This window comes from Labrus bergylta, chromosome 17, assembly GCF_963930695.1.
Source record: "Labrus bergylta chromosome 17, fLabBer1.1, whole genome shotgun sequence".
Classification (NCBI taxonomy): Eukaryota; Metazoa; Chordata; class Actinopteri; order Labriformes; family Labridae; genus Labrus; species Labrus bergylta.
Window position 1 is genome coordinate 21,594,632 of NC_089211.1, and position 18,544 is coordinate 21,613,175.

Consider the following 18,544-nt stretch of genomic DNA (forward strand, 5'->3'; position numbering starts at 1 on the left):
TGTTTTTACTTTCTGGCTCTTCGCTGTTTGTACATGTTCTGTATTTTTTGAAGAGAAATTACTATATTTTTACAAACTAAATCTACAGATGTTCCTTCATATTTTAAAGCCACTAGCAAAACAGAGAGCAGCTGTGATCCATTCAAATTCACTGGTCAGCCAATTCTGATGTTCCCCGGTCACGTTCAGTGAGTAAAACAAGGTAGAGGACCCAATATAGATTTTAGCAATAAAAGGTCCAATAACCATCTTCAACAAAAGTCCAAACTAAATCTTCAAAAAGCAAAACACAAACATTTAGGAGCCACAATGAGAACAACAGATGCCACAGGAACATAAGTATATAGGTAGACGAATGGACTGACACAGAGGGCAATGCACACAGAGGCTAAATAGACGAGGGCTAATCAAGACCAGGTGTGACAGACACAGGTAAAACTGATGAAGGCAAACAAAACGGAGGAAGTAAGACCTGGGCCCTTTCTGAAAAGCCACAGTTCAGTATGGAGTGCGGACTTTTCAGTAGACTGAACCTCTCGTGGTCATTCAGTAGACACTATTTGGGTCCACCTCAGTAGACTGAACATTTCAGCATGAACACCCACAATGCTGTGCGAAATTAAATGTAAAACGTCACTCCACGTGCGCTTTCCAAAAACAAAACGAGGATGGAATGCGTCTGGTACGCGCCTTTCAAAATTTTAGTTGTTGAATTGTTTCCATGCAATGTGAAGGTTTGTGTTATTTACTGAGCCATCGTGCAGATCACATCTGAGTTGGAGTGTCAATAAGAAGAGGCGGGATAATGACGACACTTCCACACTGAATGAACTACTGAACAGTAGGTCCTGACAGTATACAGCACGGATAGTAAGGACTGTCTACTGTCAGAATGTGTAGGCACTTTGCAAATGGGAAGCACCCCAGAACTACAAAGTAAAGACTACAAAAACAGGAAAGACTACAATCTAAACCCCGGAATATGAACAAATAAATACACAGGAAACAGAGAAACAAGGATACAAATGACAAAATAAAACAGGAAATCACGCCTAGGCAACAAAAACAAGAAATAAACTAACTAAACAAAGGTAAAACATGACATAAGTAGGCCTACTTTTGACGTCTCATGAAGACGCAGCAGTTTCATTCATGTCTCTTTCAAACAGACAGAGCACACTGTCTAAATTGCGTTCATATATTGGCAATGTATTTGTGCAATTTAGACATCGTGCAGGAGTTTGTCTGCAATTATTTTTATCTAAAAACAAGAAATTCTCTAATATTGTTTTTTTTTGCTGTGTTATATCAAAACAGCTGTCGATATTGTTTGATTTTTACTAGTATCACATAGAAGTTTAAAATGAAGGTCTGAACACAACTCTATACGCAATTTGTTAGCTGCAACCCCTCACCCAGCTGTGATGTCACAGGAGCTGGTCTACCTGAGTTTCAAGGGGGAGAGCCACTTTAGATTATTCACTTCTTTCATAGGATGGAAGTTACCCCTAGTAACCTTTAATTAAGACATCAAAGTACCTACAACCTTTTTTCACCCACACAAGTATTTCACTTTTATGTCATGTTTGAGGTGTTATAATTCTATATATTTATAACCAGGTTTCAAGGCCTGACTCAAAAGCTTTTAAATCAGTGATAGAAAATGTCCCAGATTGCATTTGGGCCAATATGTTGTCCCCTTATGCTCTTCACACAGACTGCTTTTGTGTTTACAACCAGATCCTATTGTTCAAATGTTATTGGTCACTACTACAGGATACCGTGTGCTTTGATTTTTATGTCTTAAGTATTTATTTTTTAAATTCAAACATGTTTGTTTTTCATTCTATAAGTTAGCAGTTCTGCCCCCTACGTATATAAAAACAACTACATATCTCTCCAGACTTCACAGAAGTCAGTGGTCTCTGCAATACTTCATGTTCGCCACCAGAGGGCAGCATTGCACTGGTGATCTTGAGGAACAGCATTTGTTTACCCATGCTCGAGCAACCCAGACACACGGGGAGACATGACCGGTAAGAATTATGAGAAGGGCATTATGAAATGAACACTTGGCATTAAAACAAAGATCAATTAAATAGACAGGGCAATCCCAAATTTTATTTTTTCCCACAATGCCTTTTTTAATCTGAAATTATTCTGAAAGAATTTAGCAAACAGATTATACTACTAGCAAATTTTAAAATTGCAAATCTTTGTTTTTAATTTCTAGTATTGTTAATTCTTCTGACTGGCTACTTTTTTGATCAATCTAATTTTATTGAATATTATTTAATTCCATCTGTAATTCTTTTGTTTTCATTATCAGAAGGGAACATGCATCAGTGTGTTTTGTTTTATTACTTCTTTAAGACGTGTGTTTGTTTACTTGCTATAAAATATATGCATTTGCAAATCACTTGAACATGGATCAGTGCTGGCAAACAATGCATGGATGCATACATATAAAAGGTAGGTAAATACAATTTTACCAATATAAAAAGAAACCGTAATGTTCAATGTTGTATATTTTGAATGCATGTATGTTAACATGTTAATGCTCATTTACACATTCTGTAGAATTTGATCTCATTCTTTGCTTGGACTTCTTCTGAAAGGATTTCCTGCGGCTCTGAGCTGCAGCGCGGCTCCGCTGTTAGCCTCCAAGCTGTTGATGTTTACAACCCTGCTGGATGTTGACAATCCCGTTGTTTTGGTTGCAGTGTAGCAGGTCTTTTGGCTTTTCACTCCTTAATGCTCCACGTCTACAGCATTAATATGCTTCACTTATACAGCATTAATGTGTGCACGGCCATGTGACAATTTGTAATGAGATTGAGATCCTTGAAAATGCTTTTGATGTATAGAGCCATACTTCCATGCAGTTTGTTTCTTCTTGCAGAGCAGGAGATCAAATGCTCCCTACTTAAGAGAAAATACAACAGGACAAATAAGCAGGTATATATGCATCGTCAATGCAGATGTTCTGTGTATATTTGAAATGAAATGATTAAAAAACCTTATAAAAGACCACATCTGGAATTCCTTAAATCCATAATTCTTCATACTGTTTGCATTATTATCCAACATCTGTCTTATTTCACTGATAAGTAAGAAATTACTTATCAGTGTTGTGTTATTGCACTGTTTATGAAATCATGTATTTACATATAGTGAATAAATTGATATATTTTAATTTAAACGTCTTTGTTGTTTCGACTTCCAGGCCGAGGACTATAAGGGAAAATGTTCCTGCAGGACAAAGGAGCACTCACTAATCTCCAGAGTATGGATGTTTTGACTGTATTTGCTTCTGTCTGCCATTATATTATTGCAATGGAAACCACTCGTTTTAATGACATTGTGCTTGCATATTTGAAATAATAAGCTCCTCAAACCAGGCGAGATTGTATTCTTAAATTCTGCTGTTTTCTTTCTTTCTTTCACACACACACACACACACACACACACACTCACAAATGACGTGTTTTCCCTGCTCCCTTTGCTTTACGTTCTGTTGTGTTTTTGTCTTAATCCTCCAGCTCTATATCCTGTGCATCGCAACGGCTCATTACAGACAACAAGGAGCAACAAAAGCAAAATGAGATTGAGGTAAGCTGATTTCAGATTTAAACTGAGCAACCAGTTAGAAAACAAAACCATCTGCCTGCAGCTGTAAGGTACTCTTAAAATTGTTTTTCACAAGGTTAAGGGCCCTTAGTCATTACGTATGTATCATGTATTAAAGGGGCATGCATACTATCACGTTAAGAAAAATACAAAATTCATAATTGCTCTTAAAGTTAAAATCATCATTTTTAGAATAAAATAAAAAAGGAGGGGTTTTACTGCATCAGTTGGCATTTCTTACAGTGCTCACATTTTTACTGGTTTTGAAATTTAAAATGAAATTCACACTATTTGTTTCAGCATACAAAAGTCAATAGTTTATTTCCAAAACACAAAAAGAAATACGAGACTTTGCCTTCCTTGTTTTGGCCCGTTCACAAAAGAAATAAGTTGCAGTTTTTTCAAAATCCTTCCCTGTTAGAGGCTCAACGGTGCAATTTTCAGATTCCCACCTTTGAAAGCACTAGAGATTGGAAATAAGTCGTAAGAGATCGGCCTGTTTCTGTTTGATTCTTGAAAATATGCAGAAGCACAGACGAGCAGAAGTTCTCTCTGCATACAGCTACGGAAAGTTTTGTTTCTAGAATTCTGAATCATTTCGTGCTCTTGTTTTGGCTTGCATTTTTAAGATTTGAAACGTTTAGTCGATGCAACAATTCTGTGAATGACACAAATAGCACCCAGAGGTGGTCACCACGGCGACTTCGTGTTTGTTTTTGTCCGATTTGATTTAAAATATAACACTCATCGTCTAATTTCTGCAGCTGTCCTCTAGGGACCTAACAGCCCTCGCTCTGGTGGTGGTGTTGATAATCCCGAGGTGGAAACATCTTGTCATCTTATCACAGCTTTGGCTGCATAAGCTCTCATTATTAGTGAGACAGGAGGATAAACTGCAATGTTTGTGAGGCTGTTGTTGTTGACCATGGCTTGGGTGGACAGTGAATGCCAGCTGGAAAAGACATTGCAGATTGTGAAACAGGTGCAATGATTTTGTGAAAAGTGAACCTTGCATGTTTGTGATGTTTATAGTATCAGTCACAAAATAGACCGGATTTATGTTTTGACACAATTATTGTCTGCTGGAAATTTTTAGATTGAGAGAATTGTGCTTAAACACTGATGGGATTTCTTAGCGTTTCTTTTTCTTGACTAAAACCAGTAAAGACAGCCAGCTATTATATAGTAAATTTCAACTTAAATTCAGTTAGGATTGAATCCCAGTGAAATATAATTTGAATCCTTAGGCCACAACAGGAAGAGTACTGGAAAAACTTTGAAAATGTACATATTCTACCTTCCATGATAATAATGTGGGATTTAGTGGGAATGAAATAGTAAGCACCCTATGCTGTTTGCCCTGTCAGAATTATGAGGAATCAATCCAGAGTTAAACACTGTGTCATCTGCATATACAAGGAGTTGAGCTTCTATATGTGACTGCAGCTGTTATGTTGCATCTAAATGTCTGATATTTTGGCTCAAAGAAATCAATAGCTAGTGGGTTGCCAAATTGAACTTGTTAGGATTTCTGCCCAGAGAAATGGAGGACTTCTTTTGTCAGACGGTTACAAACACACTGTCGAAGAATTGGAGTGTAAGTAAAAGTCGGGCAAATTTAAACTAAAAAGACATACTTGGAAAATATGTTTTTAAATGACATTGAGGTCAAGTACAGGAGATTTTAAAGACAACAAACACAATGGGGATGAAACCATGACTGTATATTAATATGGACATCATGTCTCCGTTTTCTCTTAATTTCAAAAGTGAGGCCAAAGAGGCGATGGGCACTGATTTATAGCATTGGTGACATAATTCAGAGCCAAGACATGCACACATTAAACTTACCGATGAAAGAGCAAAGATCTCTCAGTTTGGTACAATCCACAACAAGCAGATTCTTGTGTCACTATGAAGCATACACTCGTGTTCACGGAAAGATCAACTACTACATTTTACCTTTTCATATCATCCTGAATTATTTTACTACGTAACGAATGTGACTTTGAGGTAAGCTACAGCACTCTAAACAGAGTATACCAATATTGGAAGTATACTCACTTCTAACATTGTATTATGGTTTGAGTACCCAAGTGTCAAAAACGCGGCCAAACTTTTCAAGGTAGTTCAACTAGGCAGCATGATGGCTGCATACAAACTCAACTCTCCCATCATCACAGATAGGCAGTCCAAAGCTTCAGTGGAAACATCTTAAAGTACAACAGTCATCCATTAAATCACAACATCCAGTTTCTGCCTTCAGGGAAAAAATTACAGAGTTGCATGTGGAAGGAAAAAAAATTAAGGGAAACTCAAAAGTCAGCCTGTTACCTCATACTGCTCATTGTCCCATCTGTTAACATGGAGGAGGCGGGGATTATGACCTATACCGCAGCCAGTCAACAGGGGGAGCTCTAAATATTTTGGCTTCACTCCAAGGCAGCTGTTGCTCCGTCCATCCAAATATACAGTCAAAGGGACGTTAAAAACATAATTTACAGTTGAATAATTCAAAGAAGCGCCAAGTTTTCAGTCAAATAGAAATAAAACAAGCTTGTAAGAAACAAAAGTACAAGCTGAAGCTGAAATAATAACTAAGATGTCAAGCTGTAAAAATAAAAATCACTTCCTTGTCACTCTGTGTTACATGGAAGTCACCAACACGGATTATTTCAAACAGGTACAAAATACCATATTGAATTAAATGTACAGTAAGTATGAAGTGTGCCCCTCATTATGTGCACACTGCTAAATATGTAAAGCTCTAGCTTATGTCCTGTCCATAAATTAATCCTGTTTAAGACCACTTGACCTCTCACGTGTGACAGTCTGAAGATTACTTTCAATCTGTGCCCTCGCTGATTTAATCAAATGGATTTATACTTTTCTAAATACTTGCATATTAACCTTTTAACTTTATATAAATTCTTAATTTGTTGCTTTTGTTTCAATCTTTACACTCCATGTATTTAAAGCCATGCCAACAAATAGTCAATTTCTAGTTAATTTGGGGGATTATAGAGTAGATGGTGTTTTGTGAATGAGTCCATGGAATACAGCTAATTTAATGAATATCATCAGCAACAGTTTCACAGGCATGGTCAGAAAATAACATAGTGACATGTGATAAACTGCATTTATAGCAATATGCGATTTAGGGAAGCTTAAGAACCCCAAAAGTGTTCCTTATTTACATATTGTAATATATCCTGTCAAAAAATTACATTAAGTTTTGAGCAAGCAGTAGTTTCATGATGTCACTTTTCGACTAAATACTAATAAAATTGTAAAATGTTACCTTTTTATTGTTAAACCTAATGATTTCCAACTATAGACTGTAAATAATAATGGACAGAGACTTAGTGTTCTGTTAAAGAAGGAGGGTCCGGAGGCTCATCGGCAGCAGCCGCCATGCTGGAAATGTTGTTTTAGCCTAACTTTCATTCACCCTAAAGACAGGCTGAGAGCTGGAGCTGAGGCGGGTTCTAAGCCTCTTGACGAGCCGTTACATCGCACCCATTTGTCAATCATGTCAGCTATGCGCCTTGATGACAATAACTAATCAGATCTATTTTGTTTTTTGTACCAGGTTGTAAACATGTTTATTTATGCTGTAAAAACTGCTTTTACATACAGTCATGTGTATGTGACTTCCAGTGTTCCTGGAGCCAGCCTCAAGTGGACACTCGACTAACTGCAGGATTTTACACTTCCGCATTGGCTTCATTTTTCAACACCAGAGGTTGCCGCTTGTTTCCAATATGTTTTTGTGAATCGAAGATGCAACTTTAGCCAGTGATCACTTAACGATTTTATTATAATGACATGTTTCTTTTTTCTTGCATTATAATTACCTATGAAAACATCTGGTTTGTCTAATTTCTGAAATCAGTATAGCAAGCCTACGTGGCTCTTTGTAACACACCACAACAAAACCTGGGTATTGTATGTGCAGTTTTGTACTAACAATAAAACAATCTAAATGATGACAGTGGGCTGGGATGGAGAAAACAATTTGCATAATGGAAAAATCTGAACTAATCTTCTCCAGATCTCAGCGTGGGAGCTTGTAGTGAAGATGAAGGGGGGGGGGGGGGGGGTGGAAGCAGGAAAGCAACGGATGAGCCTTTTAAATCTGAGAATCCAACATGAGCTGAAGCATCTCAGCTCCGTCCTTAAACCTCTTTGAATGCTGGTTATCTTGCGGCAATCCCTAAGACAATGCCCGGGCCTCCAACAATCCCCGTATTATAGAGGCATCGTTGTGTTATCTCCTGTTTGCCTCAGTTTTTCTTGTTATAGAGGGATTTCTTTTTTTGTTATTTGTCATATGATTTCCTGAAAATGATGTATCAGTATCTTTTGAGTATTGACTGTTAAGTAAATGCTGCTGTCATGTACTGAAGTAAGGTAGATTGGATTGCAAGTTGGCACATTTTTCAAGTAATTTATTTTCTTTATCAATTTTTATTTAAATTGTACACACATGTGACTCACTCAGGTCAGCATGCTGGTATATTTTGACAACATTACAACTTCAATGTGTGTGGGTAGATTTTCTCCTGATGACCAAAGGGTGGCAGTGTTGTTTACTCTTCATAAGTCAAACATGAACAGTTGTTCAGGTGGCAATACTTTGATAGCATGCAGACATTAAGGAAACTAAATCCTGTATCATGAAATCTAAATCAGTACTCGTGCATGAAAATCTTTTCTTCTGGTCGCCATCAGTTTTTCCACATTTGTCCTGGCTCTGAAATTCTGCAGCCTGCGTGATTATTTTGAAGGTTTTTAGGAATACAACCCTCCGTTCTGTAAAACGTACTCTATGTTTTTCCAATGACACTATTGTTGTGGAGGGTTTGTAGTACAAACAACAGTCAAAGACTTAAGCCTCGCAATTTTCTGCAAAGATCAAGTATGGAAGTCTTGATTTTCCCATGAGTTTGGATTCACATTTGGAAGAGATCCCGTAGACATCAGGAATGAACATAGCAACCAGAAATAATGTAGGTAAAATTTGAATGAATATAAGCCTTTTTCTTTGAGCAGGAAATTGTCACAAGACCGTCCAGGCAGGTAGGAAGATGTTAAGTAGGACACATTTAATGAGAAAAACAAAAGCTTTCAGAGTCTATGAACGGCAGGCAGGCAAATGAAAAGATCCAGGTACAACAGAGCAAATGCATGAGGAAACAACAGCAGCAAAACGAAAACGAACTCAACTAACCAGAAAACTAAAAGGGAAAACAGTCTGGTTTTATTCAGGGGAGCTGACAAATAAAATGTGAAGCAGATGTGTGGAAAGGAGCCAACAGGCTGGTGAACAGGTGAAATTAATGGGGTCGGGGCCGGAAATCAACCATGAGGGAAACACACAAGGGCAGGCAAGCAAAGCAGGGCATGACACAAGAGGCAAGAACCAAAAAATCCAACAGGAAATACAAAATACTTTACTCAGGACTATGACAGTGAAGATACACGGACAGAGGCTGATTTAGGAACCGCATTCTACTGAGTACTATCGAACCCAGTATGCCATATGAACTGCATACTACGTTCGACGTATGACTGCCTGTAGGTGGTTAAGTTGCAGTATGCCACGTCCGGCTAAGCTGGTTTCTGGTCTTGGAATTGGGAAGTAAACAACAACCCAGCTGACGGCTACAGTTTAGTGTTCACTTAGAGTCTGAAAAGAAAACTGACCATGGATAAATTTAGGTTTTCATGATTTTGAGAATCAAAAAAGATAATTGGTGGTTTCTTTGTGTGCTTTGGTCTGATTGTGCTTTTTTTTCCCTGATACGATGTTCGTCACTGTCCATCATTTAGATCTCCATCATTTAGATCTCTGACCTGGAACTTTGAACTGTTGAGACCTGAGATGACATAATTCCTACACAAAGCAAGTGATGAACTGAGTTCCGCTTCTCGAGCAATGGCACTTGTGCATGTAAGTGAGGGGCGTGGCTTTTGAGGGAGCACAGAGGGGATGGGTTGGGTGTAGACGGAGCACTGAGAAATTCTTACTTTCAAAATCATGCTATTTTTCGAAAATTACCAACCCTGCCTTTAATGTAAGTTTGTATGTAAACACTGGACAATCTCCAGTTCGTATGCTTTGCATGCTGAGCTATTGGTCCAAAAGTGGAAGTAAGTGTCAAAATGTGTTTCCCAAAGATTGTCTGTGTTGTCAGTTGTGCAACAACACTCCTAACTTTTGCCAAGCCTCTAAAAATCAGAACTGTGTGTATTCTTCCACAGGTTTCTGACTCATAGGACATTATCAGGACATGCTTACAGGTTGCTGTAAACAACATATGGAGATCTGATTCAGAAAATTATTGATTTGTGTTCACAGCTTATACTCAGCGCCTCCCGCCATACTGACAACAGTTTTTTTTATCTTCAGTTAAGCTGCTGAACAATCAAAGAAAGTTCTCTATACTTACTGGAGTGAAGCTGCATTTTCCCTGCAAGTGGATGAGTTAAAAGTTTTAAATTGGCCGCAAAATAAGGGGAAAGGAGGCTATGGCTTAAGTCAAGTATTGCATGAGTCTGTACATATGTTACTCAGCATTGTGTAATGAGAAAAGCCATGGAAGCAAGTGTGTGTTTGATTCAAGTTAGCATCCCTGTGTGTCTGTATGTCAGCTTGTCTTCTGTCTGTCTATACTTTACTGTATATCAGCTTATGCATCATCTGTCCATGCGTCCGTGGGTCCGTCTGGAAGCGTGATAATGCTGAGCCCTCGTGAAGCCGCTTGCATCTCTGTTGTTGCTCCTTGTTCTTGGCCTACTTTGGGAGAGGTGAATTGAGGGCAACTCGAGTCTATGGGTAAGGGGATTAGGTCTCCAAACATGCTCCTCTCCAGTTTGGGATTTTGCCCTGATGCCAGACACTTAAAGTCTGCCAGGGATTAAGATAAAGAGAGAAGTAAGAGCGGCATGCATTGTGGTCTGCGTGGGGAGATGTTTTCAACAACAGAAAAAGGAAGAGGAGGGGTGGGTGGTGGTTAATAAAACAAATAAGATGTATGCTGGTGATATGATTTGGTACATCTATGCAGCATTGGCTGACCTATTTGCATGTGGCTCGTGCCATGATGTCGGTCAGTATGTTTCCAAGGGATAAGACATTATAATGGAGAAGCTGTTCTTTTCATTTCCTTTGTATTAGTGGATGATCTCTGCTTAATTCAATGATTTAATTAGGAAATGGCTCAGATCTTTGCTCAGTATTGTGACCTCACAGTTTAATTATTAGGGAAACAAAGGCAGAGTTTTATTTATTGCACAAGTGCATCAAGTTTTTTGGGAAGTATCCCAAAAAGAATCTTAGTCTATTTGACACGTAAGCCAGGCTTATTTAGAAGGCATAGATTTACCAGTTTGTTCAACTAACACAACTTTGAATACACAAGTAAAGTTCAATATCATCTGCATAAAATTATACTTTAATGAGCCATAGTTATGCTGAACAGATTTGCATTGCATTGGTGCAATCTGAAATAAGAGAAACCGCCAATTTACACAAAACAGGTGTCTCCATTGCATATGGGCATCCAGTTTTAAAAAGCAACCCGAGAAGAATCCATTAGCCACAAACGCATAGCGTACAAAGAAAGGCATTTTCTATTTTCTATTCTATCTTTCATTTTTCCTGTGACTTTATTTAGAAACTTTTAATAAGCAGAACATCATCTGCATAACATGACATAGTGGAAGGCCTGACTTTTGTTGTATACACCTTCTTTGTGAAACACAAGAACAGGTGAAATTGAAAATAAATGAAGCCTCCCCGCTGACACAAAAAGATAGTCCACTGCATAAGGACATCCCGTTTAAATAAGAATCCCCATTGGATGTCCACTGGAAATAAAGGCCAAGCTTACAATGTAGGCATATTTACCATGGTCTATCATTTGCTCTACTTTGAATCTTCCAGTAAAATAGACCATCATCCGCATACAATGGCATTTTCTTAAGACAGTAGTTTGTTGAATACTCTTTTTGTAAGGTACCCTAAAGACAACAACAGGTGAAATCATGAATAAATGACACCCTAGACTAACCTTCAGATATATTTTGCACTGGAAACAAAGTGGCACACCCTCTGAATTATTTATTAGATACAATGATAAGAGCATCAGCTCGAGGTATTAGTGGCCCTGAACCTCTTATTTGGCTTTCTGGAGTCTTTACAAGAGTCTGTCTTTTCCTTTGTCTTGACAGAGCAGGGGGGTTCCTCCTCCACCCCACCACCCTGCGTCTGGAGGTTCCTCCAAGGGTAAGAGGCTGCTGCTCCATCATGCTCCTCCAAGAAAGTGGGTCATGAGTCTGAGACTGTAGGATTACTGACCGTCAGGCAGGCGTGTGCCGGGCCGCCTCTTATCCGTAACGTTAAGACCACCCCAAACAAACACACTACACCAACCCCTCCCTTTGGTGGAAAAGAAAGGAAAAAACACACACGCACACACACGTCCTCCACCAGCCGCTAGAACACAAACATCCATCTTTAGCTGTAAGCCTGTTAGTCTATGATAAGCTAGAACTGACTCTGATGCACCATAGTCATCTTTTATAGTGTAATTGAGGAAAAGAACATCATGTGTAAGTGCTAAACTTCTCAAAAGTAAATAAATATATCTAAACTCACAACAGTTTCAACATTAAAAGGTGCTGAAAGTTTTAACCAATGGGAGAAAACTCTCTTGGCCTGTCACTCTCGGAGGTGCGATTTGCACAGTACTTCGAATAAAATGTTTTATCATTTACGGAATCCCAACCAGCTCAGCAATAATGACATCTAATAGCGACAACCATGATAAATGTCGGCTTTTAAACAGCTGACCCTATGATATTAATGGCAGGCTGGTTGTCTGGTTTGCCCTGACATGGAGTGTGATTAATTAGCAAATAAATTACTAATAATAAATACATTCATTTCGCAGCAAAATGGTAACATCCATCATTGGAGGTCACTGCTGCCTTGTACAGTCGCTAATCAGTGTCCCTGTCTCTACTCTCCAACCACTCACAGCTAAAGAAAGGGATGCAGCGAGGGGCTGTGATGGTTTTGAAAAGTCATATAAATTAAGAGCTAGGGGAAATGAAAAATGAGGAAAGGGTTATTGGTAAAAAAAGAAGAGAAGGTCTTAGAATTAAGGAGAAGGGGGAAACAACAAAACAAAAGTGGCTTGCTGTTCCTTCCATCTGAGAGGGAACTGTCACTCATCTGCTCATCTTGGTGTTTTTTGGTCCAGATTGGGTGTCCAGCTCAGGGAGTCTCATTAAAGAGAGATGGCAGGACATATATTTCAATAAGAGTTAAATCACAGACACACATGAATCCTTAAAATCCAAACACAACATTAAAATGTAACTATGGTGTCTCGTCCAACTGATTTAGGTTTTTTGTCATCCTAGCAATTATCTTTCAGTGTTGTAAAGGTTTAAAACTCAACTGTCTACAAATGTACACTAAAACATCGCACCGTCAGATATCAATACTTCAACCGTTTGGTTTGGCATGTAGTTTTGAATTTTCCCTTTTTGCTCCACAGACACATGTTCAAATACTTTTGATATTTTTGACTTTTGCTTCTTATTTTTAATTCCATTTAAATTCTTGCTATTTTTGCTTTATAGCCTCTGCTATTTGTTTTGCACAAGTCAAGTCAAATTCCTTGTATGTGTAAATGTACTTGGCAATAAAAAACTATTCTGATTCTGATAATAACACATTCCTGGAATTTGGTTGCTTATATCACACATGATCCCATGCCACCTTCAGGGTTTAAATGATTGATTAAATAGAGCTTTGATCAAATAATTCCTCGTCTTCATCTATAATTTCACACAGCACGATGCAGAAACATGAAAGCCACAATACTTTGTGTTTGTCATCCAAAAATGTGTGTTGTGTGTTGCTTTAATCATGTTATCATTATACCAAGGTATAAGACTATTTGCTGATGATTAATTAAAAACATTCATAATGGCTGTAGCGCAATGGTCATCATCGTGTAGCAATTTTAAATGTCCTGAATAAGAAAAGGTCAGTATAAGCTTACACTGAATCCTGATTAACTATAGTGGTTAAAAGGCATAGCATAAACATTTAATAATAGCTATTCATTATTTTTTTTAAATCATCAACAGTCCAATGTGTCTGTTAAGTGAAAAAAATCTGTAGATGCAGACTTCAATGTAAGAGCCCCTAAGAATATATGAAACATAAAGCTTATTGTAAAAAAGTGAAATGTCATTCATTTAGATACCTGAAGCGGTCTATCACACATTTGACACAGACATCTCATCTTCTCCCCGTAGACAGAAAGACAGTTCTGGAGAATACATACTTATCTTTTAACATATTGCCCTAATGTATTTTTATTTAGGAGTTGACTCAGCCACCTCAAGCAGCAACAAACACACATTCCTTGGGAATACACTGAAGACATTAACTCAACGTCCAGAGAGATAACTAAGGCGACATAAACTTGCTGTTAGAAAACTTACCAGGTATGTTAAAATATTAATGTATGTGTGCTGGGAGTTGTGTTCACAAACCTTTTCAGCAAACAGCAGAATCCAACAGCAAACACTTTTTATAGACCGAAGAAAAATCTGGTTAGCATGTTGCACAAACATTTATTTCAAGAGAGAAAAAAACAACAATTTCATACATTTGGTTTCGAGCTGTTTTCACACACGCACTCTTGACATTTCTAGAAAAATTCAGGACAGCCTGCCCTTAGGATCTCTTATTCTCATATGTCCCACACAGGATGAGATTTCCCTGTCGCGAGGTAGGCGGGGGTCTCAAGAGGTAAGACATGAAATTTAAAAAAGCATTGCGGGAATCAAATAAGGCGAGTCAAATGAGTCAAAAACGATAAAAGCACTTTTTTGTGCACAACAAACAGTCGAGGGATATGAACGTCATCTCAGCCTGCATGCTTGCTCGCTCGCTCGCAGTGAATTCTTCCTGTATTATTAATACATATAATATTACCTGCTGCATTCACACATCAGCTCACAACTGAAAAAGACCAGGTAAATATTTAAAGATTCTGCAGTTTGCATTGACACATGAAGCCCACCCAAAAGATTTAGGGATATTTTCAGAAGTTTTGTTCATGTGTGCAAATGCCATTTGTAAAACTGGTCTGGTTTTTTTTTTGTGTGTGTTTTATTTACGTAGCAATGGTCAGCATCCCGAAGCATCTTTTTGATCAAAACAAGTCATCATGCAACACAATAAAAAAAATCCTGTTACGTTTTCCAAAGCTGATTACACCTAGATTCTTGCTATAAACCAGCCCAGGAGTGTAAAGCTGACATAACTGCTAAGCTCTTTTAAAGTATTTATTTAGACTTCTATTTCTTGCAAACATACCACCTACTAACCAGACAGACCCCAGAGCAGGCCAACATCTGTAATGACAAGCTAGGTCAAGCCTCAGCTCTGCCTGAAAGGTTTGAACTCTGACCGACCACACATTATGACGCCGGGGTAGCTTATCATTGAGCTAGAAAGCTGATATTTCCCACCCTGGACAAAGACCGCAAAAAAACACAACTTAACCAGTCGGGTCCCCAGACGGTGCGTCGGAACTGAGCAACAGCATCCCCCCCCCCTTATAAATGGATGGACAGTTGTTGGCCTTTATTGTCTGAGCATGAAACCAGGGACACATGTTGGGTGGTAAAAGTGTCAAGGCCTGACTGAAGAGCCATTGTATCGGTCTCTAGTGGTCGCAGTCAGGCTTTGTTTCCTGTGTTGTTCATCATTAGCATATCAATATTCAAAGGGGCTGATGCTGGGCAGAGGTGGCGGGCCTTTTTAGCCTGGAGTAGACCCTTGTGCACAAATAATGAAACCTGCATTTGAGTCTTAAGGGCCAGCTGTTGAGTTAAGCCCATAACGATAAGAAGAGAAATGAATCATAACCAATCCAAATGCATAGCTGTCAATTTTGTTATATTTTTAAAATATCCAAAGAGAGTTTTGAAGTTCCTTCAGTGTAGATGAAACACTACTGAACCATCTCTCCGGCCCTTCTTGGTGAATAACAATGGCCTAAATGGTGTCACCCATCCCAGCCCTTCAACTCCCCCGCCCCCCCCTCCCTTCCTCTACTCAGGCCAGCTGACCCCAGGACTGGCAGGCCGGGGGACAGTTAGCCTTGTGTGTTATTGTGTGTGTGTGTGTGTGAGGGGCAAAGCCAGCAGAGAGTGTCGGTTGCTCCGAGGGCCAAGCGTAAAAGCGGTTGGGCAGTTTAGCCAGCTGCTGGGGGAGCGAGCCTCGGCCGGCCTGGTCAGTGAAACCTTGCCAGATGGAGCCATTTCAAAACAATGAGAGCTGCTCGCTATGGTTGGAAACCAGGGACGCAGAGGGTGGGCCCTATACAGTAAATGACTGCTGGCTGGGTTGGAAATATTGCTTTGGTCAGCAATTTATTTTTGCCCTTGCTTTTCTTTAAGTTTTCTAGCTGTGGTCATCCAGCTTTTTGACCTTCCCGTGTAGCGGCAATTGATTGAGAAGTCTCCTATTAAAGGATCTTAACGATGTCGTCAGGTTTAAAATCTCTGTTTTCATGTTAGACTGCATTCCACTTACTATTGCTCTCTGTCGTTTCTTTTTCCCCTCTCTCCTCCTACAACACACTTCCTCTCTTCTTCTTTCCCTCCAGACAGCAACAGGCCGAGGTGTCCGGGGACTGCTCCGCTAAGGAGTAACCAAGCCTGGGTAATGAGGCGTGTGATTGGTCCCCTCCCTCCCGAACAAGGCCAGTCTTTGGAGGACATGATTGATCACGACAGGAGCACAATGGCAGCCTGGTGTCAGAGGGGTGGTATGGTGCACACGGACCCCCCGCGGCCACACTCGCTCACCCAACTCAGCTGTTACACATGTATACACGTAGAAGTACGGCACAGCACGCATGTAGACTTTTTTTTTTTTTTTTTATTAGGTGCAATAAAGTGACAAACTGGTGATATACAAATGAGGCAACAAAACAAACAAACAGACAAGGTCAGGACAACGGCTCCAAAATACTGTAAAATAAAAAATAAGACAAATAAAGACAGCAAAATAAGACATCAATAGACACACAAAAAACTACACAATTATATGAAATACCTAAGAAAGGATACAAAAAGTGAAAGAAGCAATAGAGAGAGAGAGAGAAAGAGAAGGGGAGGGAGAGAAGGTGCTTAGTAAGGGGGACTTGAGAGGTGGAAGAGAGTTGAAGAGTTGAGCAGTGGTATGTGTTGAATATGTTGATGTTAAACAATGTTGTGGTGTGAGAGGTGAGAGTTTGTGTAATGATTATGTTTTAGTGGAAGTTGACTGCAGCCGCGGTTTTGGGGTTGGTTTGAGAAAAAATAAAAGTGTATGAAAATGCAGTCACTTATAAATTGTGTGTGTGTGTGTGTGTGTGTGTGTGTGTGTTTGTTTGTGTGTGTGTTGGGTGTGATTGGTGCACAGGAAGAAAGAGTTGATGGGTGGGATGTTGTGGGGGTAGTTATGAGTTGAGGTTGTTGATTATTGGGTTCCAGACAGATTCAAATTCGGCAGTTTGATTTCTGAGTGAGGCAGTTAGTTTTTCCATTGATATATATTCGGTGAGTAAGTTTTTCCAATGTGCAATGTAGACTTGACGCGTACAAACAAAGCGAGAGCATGTGCAGCAATATGTGCACGCTAAGAACGCTGACAGCTATTTGGAATAACATTCAAATCGATCAGAAAACGTCTCTCCCTTGAGAGAAAATCAGAAGTTGATAAGACACCAGCCCCAAAAATGTCATTCTTTTTCACTTATTTTGTCAATAATGATAAAAGTTTTTCTATTATTGGAGGAACCCACATTTCCTCTTGTGCACATTTGGGTGGCTGCTGTCCGAATTTGGATGATTTTTAAACTTCTGGAAACAATCTAATTTGCCTCTAACTGTTACAACAAAATTAGAATGAAAAAAAAAACATTGTACATGGCTTTTTTAAGGATTTGTTTAAAACGTTTAATCCATTATTATATACAACAATATACCATCTACTTATACATTGTCATGAGGACTGCCTGTGCTTAAAGTCACCCATCTTTTACCGGCAATAAAAGGCAGTGAGGAGGGTTTGTCTCTGCATCGACTGGATTTTGTTGAGGTGAAAAAAATCAGATACAAGCTAGGATCATTTTCTAATATACATAAAACTCATCAGATCTGGGTATAGATTCGTATTTGTAGAACTAATACATACTATACTATAGTACTTTCGCTCTGCAGGTTGAGTGTCCTCACTTTGTAGAAAACAGACGTTTCATAGCAGCACAACGTTTGTTCTTATGAAGGGATCCTCAAGGGTTCGAGGCCTGTGTAACCCCCCCCCCCCCCCCCTCCCGGAGCTGAGCCCTCGTGAGCCTGTTGAACCTGCTCATATTCAAGGTCAAAAATCAAGTTCTGATAGGTACAAGAGGCGGAGTGTTTATAGACGAGGACCATTAGAGGCTGAGTGCAGCTGCATGCTCGAGCAGGACCCAGGTGTGTGAACGCTTTACCAATTTGTTGTGATGATGCTCTACAGTAGCTTTCAATGGAGACGAGGAACACTGGGATAAAAGCTTCAAGAGGTTTGCTCATCAACGTATTCATGACTGGAAGCCGAGGATTTATAGATGAAAAGAAAGTGTCTATAAATGTGGTCATGACACCAGAGGCTTTTTATGTTTCTGATTCTCCAACAAAAATGTCCACCTTAAACGTACATTCATTTAGGGATTTAAGCAACCATTTATCTTAATAAAACATCAAAAATAACTGTGTTTCACATACGCTGGTAGCAGGGTCATGAAAGATCCTACATTTGATTCTTCACTGTGCACACTGTTACAAT